Source organism: Pan troglodytes, chromosome 1 (genome assembly GCF_028858775.2).
Source record: "Pan troglodytes isolate AG18354 chromosome 1, NHGRI_mPanTro3-v2.0_pri, whole genome shotgun sequence".
In the NCBI taxonomy this organism is placed as follows: Eukaryota; Metazoa; Chordata; class Mammalia; order Primates; family Hominidae; genus Pan; species Pan troglodytes.
Genome location: NC_072398.2, coordinates 211,355,600 through 211,377,829, shown reverse-complemented (window position 1 = coordinate 211,377,829; position 22,230 = coordinate 211,355,600).

The window sequence follows — 22,230 nt, the reverse complement described above, 5'->3', positions numbered from 1 at the left end:
CTTTGGCTGACAAATCAAAACATCTGAGGTCTGGGCTTTGTCAGGCACTACTGCCTTAAACCATAGATGATCAACTCTAATCAAACACCTGGCGGAGAGACATTTTTATCTGGAGGAATTTAGCTCATCTGTTCCTCCAGATCAGTACTTCTTAAACTGTGGTTCATGCATCTCTAGTTTTCTGTGAGCTTCTAAAAGGTACTTCTGAAAAAATCTGGGGGTGGGTGAAGAAGAGAGTTCCACAGACAAATCAGTTTGAGAAATAATGCATCCTTCACTTGACCTTGGAGATTCACAATGGGCATTAGAGCATTAAAAGCTTTTAGAAATCCAGCAGTTAAAACACCTGCTTGATTTTGTTTACTCCTGACTTTAACTAATTTGCCTGTGGAACTCTTTTCATACAAAACACTTTTTAATGCTATGTACATCTCTGGGGTTCTGAGAGACACAGTTTAGGAAATGCTGAGGGATCAAGCTAAGCCATTAGAAAGTTGCATTTGACTCTGGGCTTTCTAATCACTCTCATTGAGTTGTATTTTGGGACTATTCTGTTAGCTTCCTTCAAAGGATGCGTTAGGAAATAGGGTTAAGAAAACTGTTACTGCATTTGCCTTCAGGATGTGGCCTGGGACGCTATATGACAGTATTCAGTATCACCTAAACAGAGCATGTGAAAATTTTCTTTTGGGGCTAAGTATTGGGAAAAGCTTTTTGCTTCCTCTGACTGCAAATTGTGTCTGTCCTCACTACTCAGATATTCTGAACTACATAATTGACTCTGTTTTCCATTTTTGCTTTGGCCACCAGGAAGCTCAACCATAGCTACTGTGAAATGTCACTTTTTGCATGTGATGCTGCATTCCATCTCCATCCTTTTAGTCTATATTTTCTATCCTAGTTTATAGTTTACCCTCTCCTGGTGCCTGATGTTTGGTTTTTGTATTTATATTTCACTTGAATATATTTCTTTTTATTTTTTTTAAGACAGAGCTTTTCTCTGTCACCCAGGCTGGAGTGCAGTGGCACGATCTCAGCTTACTGTAACCTCCACCTCCTGGGTTCAAGTGATTGTTACGCCTCAGCCTCCCAAGTAGCTGAGATTATAGATGCCCGCCACCACACTTGGCTCATTTTTGTATTTTAGTAGAGATGGGATTTCGCCATGTTGGCCAGGCTGATCTCAATCTCCTGGCTTCAAGTAATCTGCCTGCCTCGGCCTCCTAATGTGCTGGGATTACAGGCGTGAGCCACCACACCTGGCCTCACTTGTGTATATTTCTTATAAACAATTGTGGAAAGAGGAAAGGTAGAAAAAGAAGAAGAAAATAAATAAAGAAGGCTGGGTGCGGTGGCTCACGCCTGTAATCCCAGCACTTTGGGAGGCTGAGGCAGGTGGATTACCTGAGGTTAGGAGTTCGAGACCAGCCTGGCCAACATGGCGAAACCCTGTCTCTACTAAAAATACAAAAATTAACTGGGTGTAGTGGCACACACCTGTAATTTCAGCTACTCGGGAGGCTGAGGCAGAAGAATCGCTTGAACCCAGGAGGCGGAGGTTGCAGTGAGCCCAGATAGTGCCACTGCACTCCAGCCTGGGCAACAGAGCAACATTCTGTCTCAAAAAAAAAAAAAAAAGAAAAGAAAAGAAAGAAAAAAAAAGAAAATCTCAGAGAAAGAATTAGCAACTATAGGACAGCAGGCAGAGGTAGGGGGAGAGTGTAGGTGTGTAACCTGGCATCCTCGGGCTTTCTCAAGATTAAACCCCTGGGCTTTTGCCTCTTTCGACTCATGCTGTCCTGGATACTGAAAGCTTGGAGACAGCATGTGCCTTTCTGAGAACACTTCTCCACCTGTCCTCTGCTCGTCACATTCCAGGGAGCACAGACCCGGGGTCTGGACCACTGGACCATGTAAAAATTAATCATCCCAAGCATGGTCTGTGATCCATTAAACTGCTATCCATGGTGAAATCAGCCCAAGCACATGAGGTTGCCAAACTGGCCCCTCTTTTTTTCCCAAAATGTCCAGTCTTGGCCTTCCCAGAGTTCTCCTGGGAGGAAGACACTCAACTCAAAATAAGAGAGGGTCCTGAGCTCATGGGCTTTGAGCGGAGGGTGGGAGGCTGTTTTTGAATAGACTAGCATGTTGGACAGACCTGTCTTCAAATCTTAGCTGTGTGTCTTCCAACAACTAGCTTATTTTGTTTCTTCATCTGCCTAATGGAGATCAAAATAGCGTTTGTGTCAGGAATCTTATTTTGGTTATAAGAGTTGGAAAATTCCACTCAAGCTGGCAGAACCCACAAATAAAGGGCATTTCTTGGCTCATGTGACTGAGAAGTCCAGAGGTGGTTTAGCTTTGGGTGGATTTTGACCACGTGGCTCTTACAAGAGCTGCCATTTGTTGAGTGCTTCATGGGTTAGTCATTTACTCCCCCTTGGTGAGAGGCGACTTCCTGTGGCTCTTCTGTTGTTTTCTTTCCTGCCTTGATTTCTTTATCTGTAGAAAGGGGATAGTATTGTCTACTTTATAGAATTGCATGAGGCTTGGAGATAATGTGTGGAAAAAGCACCGAACATAGTGCTTGGAGCATAAGAGTTTCTCAGTCAATGCAAAGTTTCTGTATTATTCAGGATCAAGAAGAAAACTTGAGGGAGGATAGAGACCTCCCTGCCCTAGGTCTTCTACCCTTGTCATCTTGGGTGAAGAGGGGACCATGCTTAGTGTCACAGTGCCTCCCAGAAGCAACGTTCTCAATGGGGGTCTGCATGGAGGACAGCACCCTGAGCTCACTTCTCCTTTAGCCACAAGCCATGAGCATGATCATGTGCCCTCAGGGGTAGAGGGAGCCCCAGACACCCAGCCCTTGCTACTCCCAATACTCCTGGCTCACAATAACCTCAGGACCCCAGACTTCCAGGTCATTCCTCACATTGGGCTTGTGAATCTCCAAAAGGCTCTGTCACGTTCTATTCAGTCCCCTTCCCCACCCCTCCCTGCCAACTTTCCACGCTGCCCTCTGGAGTTCACCTCGATTATCAGCAAGAATCCCGACATGCTGACTTCTCCGAGTCCCTGTCACTCTCTGGCTCTCACAGAAGCCCAGCCCCCCTGGGACTCTGGCCTGCTGCCCTCTCCAGCAGAGGCTGCTTTTCCTCTCACAACACTGGCACTGCTGGGCCTGCAGGTGGGGCAGGTGCCTTCCTTGCTCCCTTACTGCCATATATAGACCCTTCTCTTTCCCCTTATCCTAAAACCACTCCGCTTGACCCTCGTGTCATCAGATGACACATTCCCCCACTCCTCCTTGTCCTTGTCTTTTTTTTTTGAGACGAAGTCTCACTCTGTCACCACCTAGGCTGGAGTTCAGTGGTACAATCTAGGCTCACTGCAACCTTTGCCTTCCAGGTTCAAGCGTTTCTCCTGCCTCAGTCTCCTGAGTAGCTGGGATTACAGGTGTGCACCACCACGCCCGGCAATTTTTTTTTGTATTTTTAGTACAGACAAGGGTTTCGCCATGTTGGCCAGGCTGGTCTTGAACTCCTGACCGCAAATGATCCGTCTGCCTTGCCCTCCCAAACTGCTGAGATTACAGGTGTGAGCCACTGTACCTGGACTTTGTCCTTCCTTGTCTTTTGCTGACTTCTCGCTCATTCTCCCTCATTCTTCCATGGTCTGGGCTCCCAGCTCACCGTTGCTTTCTCCCCTGACTCCAGCCTTAATTCATAATGATTTCACATGTGGGTGATCTCCAAACCCCAGGCCCTCAGTTCTTCCCCATCGCTCCCTCAGTGATCTCAACCTCCACTCAACCTCAGCCCCTTGCTCCAATGAGCATATTTTGTTTTTACCAATAAGTCGTATTATCAGCTTCATGCATCCAGCTCTCTACCTGCCACTTCCTATCTTTCTAGCCCATTCTCTTTAGTCCTCAAACTCTGACAATCCTTGGACACTGGCACCCCCAGTGTTCCTGTGAGAGTTTCATGGCCCCTCAACCCTCAATATCCTCATCCCTTGCCTTCTCCAATATTTAATAATCCCAATGATTACAATCACCAACTCTTTGATACAAACCAGTTCTCCACACTTTATTTATTATTTTTGAGAGGCGGTTATTTTTATTATATTAGGTATATATATTTTGAGACAAGATCTTGTTCTATTGTCCAGGCTGGAGTGCAGTGGTGGATCATAGTTCACTGCAGCCTCCACTTTCTGGGCTTAAGTGATCCTCCCATCTCAGTCTCCTGAGTAGCTGGGACTGCAGGTACACCTCTGTGCCCAGTTTTTTTTATTTTTATTTTTTTCGTAGAGACAGAGTCTCACTGTGTTGCTCGGGCTGGTCTCGAACTGCTGGCCTCCACCTCCCACCTCTGCCACCCAAAGTTTTAGGATGATAGACATGAACCACTGCGCCAGGCTTGGCCTCACTTTCAAATTTCAACTGGGATCTTCCAATGAGCCTTCGATGCTGCTAGGCAAGTACCCACTATGTCCCTAGACCATTCACTGTCCCTTCTCCACTTCGTTTTTTCACACCCTCTGCTCTCTCCTCAAAGCCCAACCCCTGAGAAGTAACCCATGAGATAAGAGAAAAAGATGGTGTTCTGGGAGTCAAAGAAAGAAAGAAAGGAGGGCGTGATCAACCAGGTCAAATGCTGCTTCTATTGCATAAGTAAATCAAGGGCTAAAGATTGCCCATTGGATTTAACATGGAGGTCATTGGTGGAATGGTGGGAATTAAAGCCTGATTTAATAATTTTAAGAGAAGAGGAGTGTATACCCAGAATTTGTGCATTTCATTGTATGTAAATTTTGCCTCAAAAGAAAAGAAATATAAACAAATATTGTATAATAGGTATTGACACACATACTAAAGAATTTAAGGAGAAGTGTATTGGTATCTGCAATTTACTTTGAATTACATAAAAAAATAAGATGAGTTGATGAATGGTTAGAAGGATGATTAGATAAGCAATGAAGCAAGTATAATAGAATATTGATGGTAGAATCTAGGCGGTGGATATATTGGTATGTACCATAAACTTCTTCTTCTTCTTTTTTTTTATACACAGTCTCGCTCCATCGAGCAGGCTAGAGTGCAGTGGTGCGATCTCGGCTTACTGCAACCTCTGCCTCCTGGGTTCAAGCGATTCTCCCGCCTCAGCCTCCCGAGTAGCTGGGATTACAGGCATGCACCACCATGCCTGGCTAATTTTTGTATTTTTAGTAGAGATGGGGTTTCACCAGTTGGCCAGGCTGGTCTCAAACTCCTGACCTCAGGTGATCCACCTGCCTCGACCTTCGAAAGTGCTGGGATTACAGGTGTGAGCCACTGCACCCAGCCAAAATTCTTTTACCTTTACAGTATTTTTCCCCTTTTTCATTATGATAAAATATATATAACAGAAAATTTATCATTTTAACCTTTTTTTTTTTTGAGATGGAGTTTCGCTCTTGTTGGAGTGTAATGGAGTGCAATGGCACGATCTTGGCTCCCTGCAACATCCGCCTCCTGGGTTCAAGCGATTCTCCTGCCTCAGCCTCCTGAGTAGCTGGGATTACAGGCATGCGCCACCACACCCGACTAATTTTGTATTTTTAGTAGAGACGGGGTTTCACCATGTTGGTCAGGTTGGTCTCCCGACCTCAGGTGATGCGCCCATCTTGGCCTCCCAAAGTGCTAGGATTACAGGCATGAGCCACCGTGCCCAGCCCATTTTAACCATTTTTAAGTGGATAATTCAGTGGTATTAAATACTTTCATAATATTGTGCAACCCTCACCACCATCCATCTCCATACTCTTCATCTTGCAAAACTGAAACTCTACACCCATTAAACAATAACTCCCCATTCTCCTCTCTCTTAACCCCTGGAACCACCACTTTACTTTCTGTCCATGATTTTGACTATTCTAAGTGCCTTATATATACGGAACCATACAGTATTTAACTTTTTGTGACTGGCTTATTCATTTAGCATAATATCCTCAAGTTTCATCCATGTTGCGGCATATTGCAGAATTTTCTTCCTTTTTGAGGCTAACATTCCACTGTATGGATATACCACATTTTGCTTCTCTATTTATCTGATGGACACTTAGGTTGCCTCTCCATTTTAGCTATTATGAATAATGCTGTATGAACATGGGTGTACAAGTATCTCTGCAAGACCCGGCTTTCAATTCTTTTGAGTGTATACCCAGACATGGGATTGCTAGATCACATGGTAATTCTATTTCTTTTCTTTTCTTTCTTTCTTTTTTTTCTTTTTCTTTTTTTTTTTAGATTCAGGGTCTTGCTCTGTCACCCAGGTTGGAGTGCAGTTGCACAATCATAGCTTACTGCAGTCTTAAACTCCTGGACTCAAGCAAGCAACCCTCCTCAGCCTCCCGAGTTGTTGAGATTACAGGTGTGAGTCACCATGCCCGGCAGTAATTCTATTCTTAATTTTTTTCAAAGAAAACTCCATACTGTTTTCCACAGCAGTTGTATCATTGTACATTACTACCAATGGTTCCCAAAGGTCTAATTTGTCTATATCCTCACTAACAAGCTGTTTTCAGTTTTTTTTTTTTTTGATAGCCACCATCCTAATGGGTGTGAGGTGGTATCTCACTGTAGTTTTGATTTACATGTCCTTAATGATTGGTGCTTAATGATTCATTGCCTCCTGACCACCCTCCCCACCCCACCCATCAACCTTGGCAACCTCTGATCTTTTTACCATAATCATAGTTTTGCCTTTTCCAGAATATAATAAAGTTGGAATCACACACTCTGCAACCTTTTCAGTCTGACTTCCTTCACTTGGTAATATACATTTTAGGTTTCTCCATGTCTTTTCGTGGCTTGATAGTGCATTCCTTTTTAGCACTGAATAATATTTCATTGTCTGGATGTACCACAGTTTGTTTATCCATTCACCTACTAAAGGACATCTTGGTTGCTACCAACTTTTGGCAATTATGAATAAAGCTGCAAAAAACATCTGTGTGCAGGTTTTTGTGTGGACATAAGTTTTCAACTCCTTTGAATAAATACTAAGCAACATGGTTTCTGGATCATGTAGTAAGAGTATGTTTAGTTTTGTAAGAAACTGCCAAACCATCTTCCAAAGTGGTTGTATCATTTTGCCTTCCTACCAGCCATGAGTGAGAGTTCCTGTTGCTTCACATCCTTGTCAGCTTTTGGTGTTGTGAGTGTTTCAGATTTTGGCCATTCTAACAGATGCGTAGTAATATCGCATGTTTTAATTTGTGTTTCCCTGATGCCATGTGGTATGGAGTATCTTTTTGTATGCTTATTTGCCATCTGTATATCTTCTTTGGTGAGGTATCTGTTAAAGTCTTTGGCCCTTATTTATTTATTTATTTATTTATTTAATTTTTGAGATGGAGTCTTGCTCTGTTGCCCAGGCTGGGGTGTGGTGGTGTGATCTCGGCTCACTGCAACCTCCGCCTCCCTGGGTTCAAGCTACTCTCCTGCCTCAGCCTCCCAAGTAACTGGGATTACAGGTGTATGCCACCATGCCTGGCTAATTTTTTGTGTTTTTAGTAGAGACAGGGTTTTACCATGTTGGCCAGGCTGGTCTTGAACTCCTGACCTCAAGTGATCCACACATCTCGGCCTCCCAAAGTGCTGGGATTACAGGCATGAGCCACTGCACCCAGCCATTTGGCCCATTTTAAAATCAGGCTGTTTGTTTTCTTATTGGTGAGTTTTAAGGATTCTTTATATATTTTGGATAACAGTCCTCTGTCAGCTATGTCTTTTGTTTTTCTTCCTCCAGTCCATGTTTGTCTTCTCATTCTCTTGACAATGTCTTCCATAGAGCAGATTTTTAAAAATTTTTGTTTGTTTGTTTGTTTTTGTTTTTTGAGATGGAGTCTCACTTTGTTGCCCAGGCTGGAGTGCAGTGGCGCGATCTCGGCTCACTGCAACCTCTGCCTCTTGGGTTCAAGTGATTCTCCTGCCTCAGCCTCCCGAGTAGCTGGAATTACAGGTGTGTGCCACCACACCTGGCTAATTTGTGTATTTTTAGTAGAGACAGGGTTTCACCATGTTGGCCAGGCTGGTCTTGAACCCCCAACCTCAGGTAATCCACCCACCTTAGCCTCCCAAAGTGCTGGAATTACAGGCGTGAGCCACCACGCCCTGCCTTTTTTTTTTTTTTAATTTTAAGGATGTCCAGCTTATCATTATTTGTTTCACTGATTGTGACTCTGTTCTATCTAAAAAGCCATCGTCATACCCAAGGTTATTTAGGTTTTCTCCTATATTATTTTCTAGGAGTTTTATAGTTATTCTATTTTGAGTCAGTTTTTGTGATAGATAATAAGGTCTGTGTCTAGATTCATTTCAACCTTCCCCTTTTCAGTTGATGACAAGTCCATTCTTCAAGTTGCTCAGGTGAAAAACCTTGGAGTTGTTTTTGATTCTTCTCTTTCTTTCACACTCTATAGCCAATTGGTCAGAAATCTAATTGGCTCTATCTTCAATATATATCCTGAATCTAATTACTTCTCACCATTGCCACTGCTACCACCTTTGTCGAAGCCACCATCATCTCACTCCTGGATTATTGGTGATAGCCCCCTGATAGGCCCTCCTGCTACCACCCTTGTCCCCCGACATATTCTCAACTCACCAGATATTAAACAGCAACGATTTAAAAATGGAAGTAAAGACATTTGAAAATTCTCTCCTCCATAAAAGCAAGAATAAAATAGGCAAAAATATGTCAGAATCAACTCTTCAGAACTTTGGAAATTAACCAAAGGCTTGCAGCAATATGGGGAGTGTTTATTCAAGAAAAATAGCTGAATCTTAATGATAAAAGCAAGCTCTACGGTATTTTAACTTGCACTATTTTCATTACCCTCTCTCTAATGCTGGGGTAGTCATGAAAATCAGCAGCCCACAATGATGGTAAAAACCAGCAGCCAGACAGCCACAAGAAGGGGAAGCTGGGGTTGGAGCTTCTTCAAAATGCCATTCTCAGAGAATTGTCATTATGTGATTTGTGCGGTGGTTCACTGGAAGACCCTCTTTGCAACACTCTCTTTATTTGTCTTGACTTGGAGCTCACCCAATGTTTAAAGCCTTTTTCCCAGAGGTGTTTGGCAGAAACATTTAGAAGAAATTATTTAACTTTGTGGTTGCCCGAAATAGTGGGTAACTGTTGGTGTGAACAATAGGCTATTTGAAATGCTTGAAAGGACAAAAAAAATACAGGAAATGAGGTATTCACAGGGGCTATGAAAAACTCTGACATATACCTGAGAACCTAGGAAACCACATGCATGCACACAGCTGTGAGTATGCCAAGGCCTATGCATGTACTCAGGAAAAACGTACGAAGACCCTACGCTCTTAACTCTGTTTGGCCTTGAGGCTCTGCACAAGTAGGAAGTGAAGACTAAGGCAGAGTTTTCAGCTATCTGGCTGAATGTTGAAAGAATGCCCCAGCACACACACACAGAGCCCCTTGACAAAGATTGGAGAACTTATAAGTTCTTGGTGATTAAGAAAATCTGTGTCCAGTGACTGACAGATTGCTAAGCTTACCAAGGAAAGGCTTTAGTGACTATACACAACAAAGAATAAGGCTTTACAGAATTAGTTCAGAAAAGTCATGAAATAGGCAACAACTGCAATAACAACAGACAGCACCACCGACAAACCCTCAGGAGGGAGGAGAAATCTCATGCCCAGCATTGCCATATTATATTGCTTAAAATGTCCAGTTTTAAACATGAATTTATGAGACATACAAAGAGACAATAAAGTACGGCCCATACACAGGAAAAAGGCAATCACTAGAATTCTTCCCTGAGGAAAACCCCAGATGCTGAACTTAATAGACAAAGACTTTAAATCAACTATTTAAAATATGTTCAAAGAACTAAAGGAAAACAAGTCTAAAGAAATAAAGGAAAGTATGGGCCAGGCGCAGGGGCTCACGCCTGTAATCCCTGCACTTTGGGAGGCCAAGGCGGGCGGATCACGAGGTCAGGAGATCAAGACCATCCTGGCTAACACGGTGAAACTCCGTCTCTACTAAAAAAATACAAAAAAATTAGCCAGGTGTGGTGGCAGGTGCCTGTAGTCCCAGCTACTCAGGAGGCTGAGGCAGGAGAATGGCATGAATCCAGGAGGCGGAGCTTGCAGTGAGCCGAGATCGTGCCACTGCACTCCAGCCTGGGCGACACAGCAAGACTCTGTCTCAAAAAAAAAGAAATAAAGGAAAGTATGAGAACAATGTCTCACCAAGTAGAGATTATTAATATAAAGATAGAAATAATAAGAGAAGGAACCAAATAGATATCCCAGTGTTGAAAAGTATAATAACTGAAGTTAAAAATCAATGAGGGATGCTCAACAGCAGATTTGAGCAGGTGGAAGAAAGAATTAGTGACCCTGATGATAGTTCAATTGAGATTATCCATTTGGAGGAACAGAAAGAAAAAAATGAAGAAAAATGAACAGAGCATCAGAAAGCTATGAGACACTATCACATGTACCAATATATGAATAACGAGGGTCCAAGTAGGAGAAAAAAAAAGAGCAGATAAAATATTTGAAGAAAAATGACTGAAAACTTCCCAAATTTGATGAAAAACTAGAATCTACATATCTAAGAAGTTCAATCAACTCCAAGAAGGAGAAACTCAAGGAGTTCCACATCTACACACATCGTAATCAAACTTTTAAAAGACAAGAAGAAAAATATTGAAAGCAGCAAGAGATAAGCTACTCATCATATACAAAGGATCTTCAACAAATTTAACAGCTGATATCTCATCCGAAATCATGGAGGTTAGAAGGTAATGTAATGTACAGAACGTTTAAAGTACAAGGAGAAAAAAGACTTGTCAACCAATAACTCTGTATCTAGCACAACTATCATTCAAAATTGAAGGTGAAATTAAATCACTCTCGGCCAGGCATGGTGGCTCATGCCTGTAATCCTAGCACTTTGGGAGGCCAAGGCGGGTGGATCACCTGAGGTCAGGAGTTCGAGACCAGCTTGCCCAACATGGTGAAACCCCCGTCTCTACTAAAAATACAAAAATTAGCTGGGTGTGGTGGCAGGTGACTGCAATCCCAGCTACTCAGGAGGCTGAGGCAGGAGAATCGCTTGAACCTGGGTGGTGGAGGTCGCAGTGAGCCAAGATCACGCCACTGCACTCCAGCCTGGGCAACAGACTGAGACTCTGTCTCAAAACAAACAAACAAACAAACAGAAAAAGAAAATATCTGGTTAACACAAAAGAAGACAGTAGTAGAGTAGAGGAACAAAAAAGACATGGTGTATAAAAAACAAATAGCAAAATGGCAGATGTAAAGCCTATGTTACTGGCAACTACAATAAATATAAATTGATTAACTACTCCAATTAAAAAGCAGAGATTGGAAGACTGGATAAAAATATGATTCAACTATATGCTATCTATAAGACATACAATTTAGATTCAAGAGCACAAACAAGTTAAAAGTAAAAGGGTGGAAAAAACTATATACCATGAAATAGTAACTAAAGGAGAGTTGGAATGGCTACACTAATATCTAACCAAATAGACTTTAAGACAGCAGTCATTACTAGAGACAAAGGACATTTTATAATGAGAAAAGAGTCAATCCATTAAGAAGATCTATCAATTATAAACATATGTGCATTAACAACGGAGACCCCAAATATGTGAAGCAACAGCTGCCAGATTGAAGGGAGAAATAGACAATTCAAAAGTAATAGTTGAAGACTTCAAAGCCCCACTTTAAACAATGGATAGAATAATTAGAGGATCAACAAGGAAACAGATGACTTGAATAACACTACAAAGCAAATTAGACCAAACAGACATCCGTAGAAGCCTCCACCCAACAATTGCAGAATATAAATTCTTCTCAAGGGCACGTAAGACACATTCCAGAATAGACCACACATTAGGCCATAAGACAAGTCACCACTTTGAGAAGGCAAAGTGGGAGGACCGCTTGAAGCCAGGAATTTGAGACCAGCCCAGGCAACATAGCAAGACCCTATCTACACAAAAATTTTAAAATAAATTTAGGCTGGGCGCAGTGGCTTATGCCTGTAATCCCAAAACTTTGGGAGGCCGAGGCGGGTGGATCACCTGAGGTCAGGAGTTCCAGACCAGCCTGGCCAACATGGCGAAACCCCGTCTCTACTAAAAATACAAAAATTAGCCAGGCGTGGTGGCAGGTGCCTGTAATCCCAGCTACTTGAGAGGCTGAGGCAGGAGAATTGCTTGAACCTGGGAGGCGGAGGTTGTAGTGAGCCAAGATCATGCCATTGCATTCCAGCCTGGGCAACAAGAGCGAGACTCCATCCCCAAAAAAAAAAAAAAAAAATTTAGCCAGGTGTGGTGATGTGTACCTGTAATCCTAGACACTCAGGAGATTGGAACTGCTTAAGCCCAGGAGTTTGAGGCTGTAGTGAGCTATGATCATGCCACTGTATTCTAGCCTGTGTGGCAGGGCAAGATCCTGTCTCTAAATGACAAACAAACAAAAAACAAAGAAAAGAAAAGGCTGGGCGCGGTGGCTCATGCCTGTAATCCCAGTACTTTGGGTGGCTGAGGCGGGTGGATCATGAGGTCAGGAGTTTGAGACCAGCCTGGTCAACATAGTGAAACCCTGTCTCTACTAAAAATACAAAAATTAGCGGACACGGTGGCACACACCTGTAGTCCCAGCTACTCGGGAGGCTGAGGCAGGAGAATTGCTTGAACCCAGGAGGCAGAGGTTGTGATGAGCCAAGATCATGCCACTGCACTCTGGCCTGGGCAACAGAGCAAGACTGTGTCTCAAAAAAAAAAAAAAAAAAACAAGTCACAATAAATGTAAGAGGTTTGAAATAATAAGTTACGTTCTCTGACCACAATGGAAGAAAATTAAAAATCAATAATAGAAGAAAATTTGGGACATTCACAAATACGTGGTAATTAAGCAATGAATTCTGAAATAGCCAGTGAGTCAAAAAAGAAATCACAGAGGAAATTAGGAAATACCTTGAGATGAAAGAAAACAAAATCGCAACACACTAAACTAATGGTATGCAGCTAAAGCAGTTGATTAGAAGGACATTTACAGGTGTAAGTGTGTACATTAAACATGAAGAAAAATCTCATGTCAATGACCTAAACTTCCACTTCAAGAAAACAAAAGAGGAAGAGGAAGAAAGAAAAGGAGGAGGAGAAACTAAATCCAAAGAAAGCAGAAGGAAGGAAATCATAAAGATTATAGTAGAAATAAGTAAAATGGAGGCAATAAAATAATAGAGAAAAATTAATGAAGTTAAAAGATGCTTCTTTGTAAACATCAACATAATTGACAAACCTTTGTCTAGATTGATCAAGAGAAAAAGAAAGAAGACCTAAATGACTAAAACAATGAATGAAAAAGAGAGCATGACTACTGACCTTACAGAAATGAAAGTAATATGAGGGAATATTATGAACAATTGTATACCAACAAATTAGATAATCTAAATGAAATGGACAATCTCCTAGGAAGACACACATTACTAAACTGACTCAATAAGAAATAAAAAATCTGAATAGATCTATAACAAGTAAGGAGATCGAATTAATACTTTAAAATATTTCTTATAAAAAAAATCCAGGAGCAGATGGCTTCACTGATGAATTCTATCAAATGTTTAAAGAAGAATTAACAATTCTTCACAAACTCTTCAAAAAAATAGAAGGGGAGGGAATACTTCCCAACTCATATTTTGAGGCCAGTATTACCCTAATACCGAAACCAGACCAAGATATCACAAGAAAAACGAAACAAAATAGACCAATATTCCTGATGAATATAGATGCAAAATTCCTGAACAAAAAGCCAGCAAACCAAATCCAGCAATATATAAAAAGGATTATGCACCACAATCAGGTGGGGTGTATTCCAGGAATGCAAAGTTGGTTCAACATATCAAAACTCAATTAATGTGATACACTATTTTAATAGAAAAAGACAAAAACTATATGATCATCTCAATAGCTACAGAGAAAGTAGCAAAATCCAACACACTTTCAAGATAGAAAACACTCAAGATGCTGGGCACAGTGGCACGTGCTTGTAGTACCAATTACTCAGGAGGCTGAGATGAGAGGATTGCTTGAGCCCAGGGGTTCAAGTTCAGCTTGGGCAACATATGGAGACTCTGCCTCGACAAAACAAAAACAAACACAAACAAACAAAACATTCAGGAAACTAGGGAACTAGAAGGGAACTTCCTAAATCTGATAAAGAGCACCTACCAAAAAAAAAAAAAAAAAAAAAAAAAAGCCAGAGCTAAGATCATAATAATGAAAGACTGAAAGTGTTCTCCCTAACATGAGGAACAAAATAAGCATATTCATTATTGCCCACTCCTTCCTTCTTTTTCCTTCCTTCCTTCCTTCTTTTCTTCCTTTCTTTCTTTTTCTTTCTTCTTTTTTTTTTTTCCACTCTGTCACCCAAGCTGGAGTGCAATGGCACGACCTTGGCTCACTGCAATCTCAACCTCCTGGGTTCAAGCGATTCTCCTGCCTCAGCCTCAGCCTCCCAAGCAGCTAGGATTACAGGCACCCACCACCATGCCCGGCTAATTTTTGTATTTTTAGTAGAGACAGGTTTTCGCCATGTTGGCCAGGCTGATCTCGAACTCCTGACCTCAAGTGATCTGCCCGCCTCGGCCTCCCAAAGTGCTGGGATTACAGGAGTGAGCAACCGTGCCCAGCCACATTATTGCAATTTCTATTAACATTATTGTGGAAGTTCTAGACAGAGCAGTTAGGAAAAAGAAAAAAAGGAAGAAAGGAAGGAAGAAAGAGAGGAAAGAGGAAGGAAAGGAAAGGAGAGGAAAGGCAAAGAAAGTCATGTAGATTGAAAAGGAAGATGTAAAACTATTTCTATTTGCATATTACATGATCTTTTATATAAAATATCCTAAGGAATACATTCCCAGACACTCCCACGTATATGTTATTATAGCTAATAAATAGGTTCAGCAAGACTGAGGATACAAGATCAATATACGAAATCAATTCTATTTTTATACATTAGAAATTAACAACTCCAAAATGAAATTTAAAAAATTCCATTTGTGATAGCATCACAAAAATGAAATATAAATACATTTAGCAGAAGAAGTGCAAAATATATACTCTAAAAACTACAAAACATTGTTGAAGGAAATTAAAGAAAACCTAAATGAATGGAAAGATATCCTATGTTTATGGATTGTAAGATTTAATATTGTTAAAAAATCCACACACCCCAAATTAATCTACCAATTCAATGCAATTCCTATAGAAAACCTAACTGGCTTTATTTTTGCAGAAATTGACAAGTTAATCTTAAAATTTATATGGAAATTCAAGGGATCCAGAATAGGAAAAACAATTTCGAAAAAGAAGAATAAAATAGGAGAACTCACACTTCCCAATTTCAAAACTTACCACAAGGAGCTGTAGTAGTCAAGACCATGAGGCACTGGTATAAGAATAGATGTATAGATTAACTGAATAGAGTGGGAAGCCCAGAAATAAACTCATACATTTGTCAATTGATTTTCAACAGTGATGCTAACACAATTCAATGAGGGAAAGAATAGTCTTTTCAACAAATGGTGCTGGAATAGCTGGATATCCACATTTAGAAGAAAGAAGTTGGACATAATTTAACAAAATTAGCTCAAAATGGACCAAAGACCTAAATGTAAGAGCTAAAAGTGTAACATTCTTAGAAGAAAACATAGGTGTAAATCTTTATGACCTTGGAATAATCAGTGGCTACTTAGATGTCACACACAAAGCACAAGCAACTGAAAAAAAAATGACTTCATCAAGATTAAAAATGTTTTTGGGCGCAGTGGCTAACACCTATAATCCTAGCACTTTGGGAGGCCAAGGTGGATGGATCGCATGAGCTCAGGAGTTTGAGACCAGCTGGGGCAACATAGTGAAACCCTGTCTCTACCACAAGAAACACAAAAAATTATCCGGGCATGGTGGCGTGTGCCTGTGGTCCCAGCTACTCGAGGCTAAGGTAGGAGGATGGCTTGCTCCTGGGAGGCAAAGGCTACAGTGAGCCGTGACCACACCATTCCCTTCCAACCTGAATGACAGAGTGAGACTTTGTCTCAAAAATAAATAAATAAATAAAAAAGTTCATGCTCCAAAGGCACGATCACAAAAGTGAAAAAAAAACCCCACAGAATGAAAGAAAATATTTGCAAATTCTATAACTGAAAGAGTCTAGTATCCAGAATATATAATAAGCTCTTACAATTTAACAGTAAAATACAAATAGCTCAATTTAAAAATGGGCAAAGAATTTGAACAGACATTTCTCCCAAGAAGATAGGTAAAGGACCAATAAGCAGGTGAAAAGATGCAAACCCAAACCACAATGAGATATCATTTCCCACCCACCAGAATAACTATCATCAGAAAGACAGACAATAACAGGTGTTGGGGGAAATGTGGAGAAATTGGAACCCTCCTATCATACATTGTTGGTGAGAAAGCAAAATTATTCAACCACATGATTTGGAAAACATTTTGTCATCTCCTCAAAAAGCTAAAAATGGAATTATCATATGACTCAGCAATTCCATTCCTAGGTATATACTCAAGAGAATTGAAAACATGTTCATATAAAAACTCATACATAAATGCTCATAGTATCATTATTCATAATAGCTGGAAAGTGGGAACAACCCAAATGTCTATCAACTGATGAATGGATAAACAAAATGTCATCTATCAATACAATGGAATATTATTCAGCTATAAAATGAATGAAGTATGGACACAAGCTACAACATGGATAAACCTTGAAAACATTATACTAACTAGCAGAAGGCAGACACAAAAGACCCACATATATGATCCCATTTATAGTGTCCAGAACAGGCAAATACGTAGAGTCAGGAAGTAGATCAGTGGTTCCTGGGCGATTAGTGAATTAGGCTGGAGAGATGTGGGGAGTTATTGCTAATGGGTTTGGGGTTTCTCTTTGGGGTCATGGAAATATTCTGGAATTAGATAGTGATGATGGTTGTACAATCTTGCAAATATACTAAAAAACACCATATGGTATACTTTAAACAGGCGACTTTTATGGTATGTGAATTATGTCTTAATTTTAAAATGGGCCTAATTCTTCACTACTGGAGAAGGAAGAGACAAGTATGGAAAGGGAGAAATCGCTAAGAAACTGGTTCTGAATTGAAATTGGAGATTTGTGCGTGAACTTGTGGCTTTCAATAGACATAGATGGATAAATATGGAAATAAAGATAGATTTAAATGTGTGCATGCAAGTGTGTGTGTACATTCCTTATCACTGTCCACGGGGGCCTGGGAACAGTGACATCAGAAATGAGCACAGAACTTGGTTTCTAAATTCCATTCTTGGCTGGGCGCAGTGGCTCATGCCTATAATCCCAGCAATTTGGCAGGCCGAGGCAGGCGGATCACTTGAGGCCAGGAGTTTGAGACCAGCCTGGCCAACATGGCAAAACCTCATTTCTACTACAAATACAAAAAATTAGCCAGGCATGGTGGCGCGCTCCTGTGGTCCCAGCTACTTGCAAGGCTGAGCCAGAAGAATCACTTGAACTCAGGAGATGGAGGCTGCCGTGAGCCGAGATCGCACCACTGCATTTGAGCCTAGGTGACAGAGTGAGACTCCGTCTCAATAAATAAATAAATAAATTCCATTCTCTACCGAGGATTCTAATAAGGAGTCCAAGGAACCAGGACAACTCAGAAAAATGACTGATTCCAAGGCTAGAGTGGAGACAGTGCATGATGAATCTGAAACATGCTAGAAAGTAAGGAAGTACTCAAAGAATTCCGTCCCACTGTTCAAATCAGAGACAATTTGGTATCAAAATAAGTAATGATAATAATGGATTCAAACTAATGGAATAAAGTAGAAAACCATGAGTCTATACACAGTAAGTCAATAAAATAATACATTGAAAATGTCAGGAGGGGCCAGGCGTGGTGGCTCACGCCTGTAATCCCAGCACTTTGGGAGGCTGAGGTGGCGGATCACCTGAGGTCAGGAGTTTGAGACCAGCCTGACCAGCATGGCGAAACCCCATCTCTACTAAAATACAAAATTAGCCGGGCATGATGGTGCATGCCTGTAATCCCAGCTACTCAGGAGGCCGAGGCAGGAGAATCACTTGAACCTGGGAGACAGAGGTTGCAGTGAGCCAAGACTGTGCCACTGCACTCCATTCTGGGCAACAAGAGTGAAGCTCCGTCTTAAAAAAAAATTTTTTTAATGTCAGGAGGAATAGGGTATTTACGCAGTTTCAAAGTACTTTTCTACACAATACTTACTAATTACAAAAGGAAAAAGAATAACATCATAGTGGAAAAGTCAGGCAGATAGAAACTTAATAATAATGAGCATCATAAATAACGGGATGGATCTAAAAACTACTCTACCTAGGCCAGGCACAGTGGCTCACGCTTGTAATCCCAGCACTTTGGGAGGGCGAGGCAGGCAGATCAAGACCACCCTGGCCAACACAGTGAAACCCCGTCTCTACTAAAAATACAAAAATTAGCTGGGCGTGGTGGTGGGCACCTGTAATCCCAGCTACTCGGGAGGCTGAGGCAGGAGAATCGCTTGAACCCAGGCGGCAGAGGTTGCAGTGAGCTGAGATCGCATCACTGCATGCCAGCTTGGGCGACAGAGCTAGACTCCACCTCAAAAAAAAAAAAAAGTTACTTCTTCTAAGAGGATGCAAGGAGAAGAACTCAACCTTGCTTCTGTGGCATTCCTGCCAATGATGCAAAACCTCAATAAAATCATAAGGAAACATCGGTCAAACCCAAATTGAGGTACTTTCTATAAATTAACTGACATGCCATCTTCAAAAATGTCATGTCCATGCAAGTCAAGGACAAACTGAGGAACTGCTCCAGGTTTAAGGGGAGTCTAGAGAGACTTTACCGTGAAACACAACGTGAGATGCTGAACTGGATATTTTTTTTACTATCAAGGACATTGTTGGGACGGTTGGTGAAACTTGCATGAGGCCTCTGGATTAGATGGTGTTCATGTTAATTTCCTGATTTTTCAGGGTTCCTTGTGGTTGTAAGGAATTGTGGAATATCTGTGTTTGTAGGAACTACATACCCTAGTATTTGGGAGTGATGTATCAGGTTGGTAACTTATTCTCAAATGGTTCAGGGAAGAAAGTTATGTGTGTCAGTAGTGCACTAAAGTTGGTTATGCTTAACATCTTTCCAACTCTGCATGCAGTGACCTCATGTTGGCGGCATGAAATTGCCTGTAGCGGGAGTATTGACACCATGGAAATTGGCAAATGTTACAACTCCAGTCTTTTTTCCCTCTGGACAGCCAATTGTTAAACATTCACCAGCACACTGTTCTTTGTACCATCTTTCCAAATTTTTAATAAATTTGTGATTGTTTCAAAAAATTATTAACTTGGCCAAGCATGGTGGTTCATGCCTGTAATCCTAGCACTTTGGGAAGCCGAGGCAGGAGGATTGATTGAGGCCAGGAGATCAAGACCAGCTTGGGCAACATAGTGAGACCCTGTCTCTGTTAAAAATATATTAAACTAAAAAAAAGAAGGAACTTAATAAGTATCGCTTTAAACCTTCTTTTGAACAAGACTTACAATAAATGTATAACAGGCATTTGTGTTTTAACCTATCTCTATGCTTTCACTTAATATTCTTTTTTTTTTTTGAGACGGAGTCTTGCTTTATTGCCCAGGCTGGAGTGCAGTGGCACAACCTTGGCTCACGCCAACCTCCGCCTCACAGGTTCAAGCTATTCTCCTGCTTCAGCCTCTTGAGTAGCTGGGATTACAGGCACTCACCACCACGCCCGGCTAATTTTTTGTATTTTTAGTAGAGACAGGGTTTCACCATGTTGGCCAGGCTGGTCTCCAACTCCTGACCTCAAGTGATACGCCCACCTCGGAGTCCCAAAGTGCTGGGATTACAGGGGTGAGCTACTGCGCCCAGCCCTATTCTTGATAATCCTGTGAAGTCAAAATTATCACACCTCTTGTAGAGACAAGTAAATGGAGACTTGGATAAATTTCCTGGCATATTCCTTGGCATGTAATAGTTGCTCAATAAATGATGGCTGACCATCTCCAAGTGGAAAAGGCAAATCGCATACCCAGAATTTATGACTCTAAACCTCATGTACTTGCTTTTTTAAGATAAACTTTTAAACATTAGTTTTAATCACACAAGTACTGCATGAATATATATTCAATCATAAAATGTAACACAGTAGGCCAGGTGCAGTGGCTCACGCCTGTAATCCCAGCACTCTGGGAGGCTGAGGCGGGTAGATCATGAGGTCAGGAATTCAAGACCAGCCTGGCCAAGATGATGAAACCCCGTCTCTACTAAAAATTAGCCAGGCATGGTGGCCGGCACCGGTAATCCCAGCTACTCGGGAGGCTGAGGCAGAGAATTGCTTGAACCCGGGAGGCGGAGGTTGCAGTGAGCTGAGATTACTGCACTCCAGCCTGGGTGACAGAGCAAGACTCTGTCTCAACAATAAATAAATAAGTAAATTTAACACAATAGGCCAGGTGCAGTGGCTCATGACTATAATCTCAGCACTTTGAGAGGTTTGAGCTCAAGAGTTTGAGACCAGCCTGGGCAACATGGTGAGACCCTATCTCTCTAAAAAAAAAAAAAAAAAATTAATGCACTGAAGAGAAGCCTAACTTATCCTTTATCACATGAACCCACTTCTCCAATGGCCCAGTCTCAGTCCCCTCTACATGAGCAGTCTTCCTTATCAGTCCAGTGTTCTCCTCCAGGCCTTTTTCTACGCATTTTTGTTTTGCTCTGAACCACACTGATGGCAAGTTCATGGCCAGCTTTGATGATCTGGAGCATTAGCATTTTCCCTGGGAGTGAGCTCCACCACCTTCTCCCTTTCTTCTAGCCTCAGATTGTTGACCTTGATTTTTCTTCCCTCTTTCATAAAAAACACACAAAGTCGTTTCACTGGCAATCGAACCACCCTCTGCACAGAGGCCTCGGGAGATTTATTTCCAGCCCAGAGTAAAGTCCTAGGCTGTAGTCTTGGCTCCAGCCTCGGCCCCGTGTTACAGAAAACAAACAAACAAACAAAAAAAAACTAAACCACAGTTGTTCAGTTTTTCCTTGACAGTGACCTCCTGCTCTAAAATAAACAACCATGACTGAAAAGGGGAGGAAAGAAAGACACAATGTTTTCCAAATGTGATACAGAATTCAAGGGTGAGAGGATGAGAGGGTGACGGAGTGAGGGGTGGAGCTTGGAATATTTTCCTTTCTTTGTTAATCGTCTGTGGGGACTGTCTTTACTCTATAAAGTCAGCATTACCCATTCATCTCCAAGACATTTGTTTCCTGAAACAGCTGAGTTGGCAACAGAGAGACCTTCCTCCAGTGAGTGCTGAGACCTAGGTCAGAGCTCATGGTTGGTAGTATCGGCTTTCTGCCAAAAAACATGATTTGCTTGAAAAACGAATGGATCTCTTACTTGTAGTAAGAACACAGAACTAAAATAGGCCTGGTGCTGTGGCTCATGCCTGTAATCCTAGCAGTTTGGGAGGCCGAGACAGGCGAATCGCCTGGGGTCAGGAGACCAAGACCAGCCTGGCCCACATGGTGAAACTCTGTCTCTACTAAAAATACAAAAATCAGCCGGGCGTGGTAGCACATGCCCATAGTCCCAGCTACATGAGAGGCTGAGGCAGGAGAATCACTTGAACCCAGGAGGAGGTGGTTGCTGTGAGCTGAGATTGTGTCACTGCACCCCAGCCTGGGTGAAAGAGCAAGACTCCATCTCCAAAAAAATAAATAAATAAATAAAGTAGAACTCAATCTAGACTAACTTTAAATTATACTTTGTTTAAGGAGTGTGAAGAACCTACTACTTATTGAATGCTCTACAATGAGCATACTACTTGTATATTTTACTGAGATATTAAATTGTATTTTTATTCTCGTAATGGCGGTCTCCCCTCCTTCATCCTAAGCAGGTAGCCAGAAGCAAGAGTTTCTAGGACCCCTCAAATCAGAGCCCTCCCCTACCCATGCCTAGGAGTTGGGTTCCCCTGGGTGGCCAGAGTGGGATTGTATGAGAGGGAGCAGGGCTTCAAGGGTTGGAAAAGATGGAACAAGCTGATAA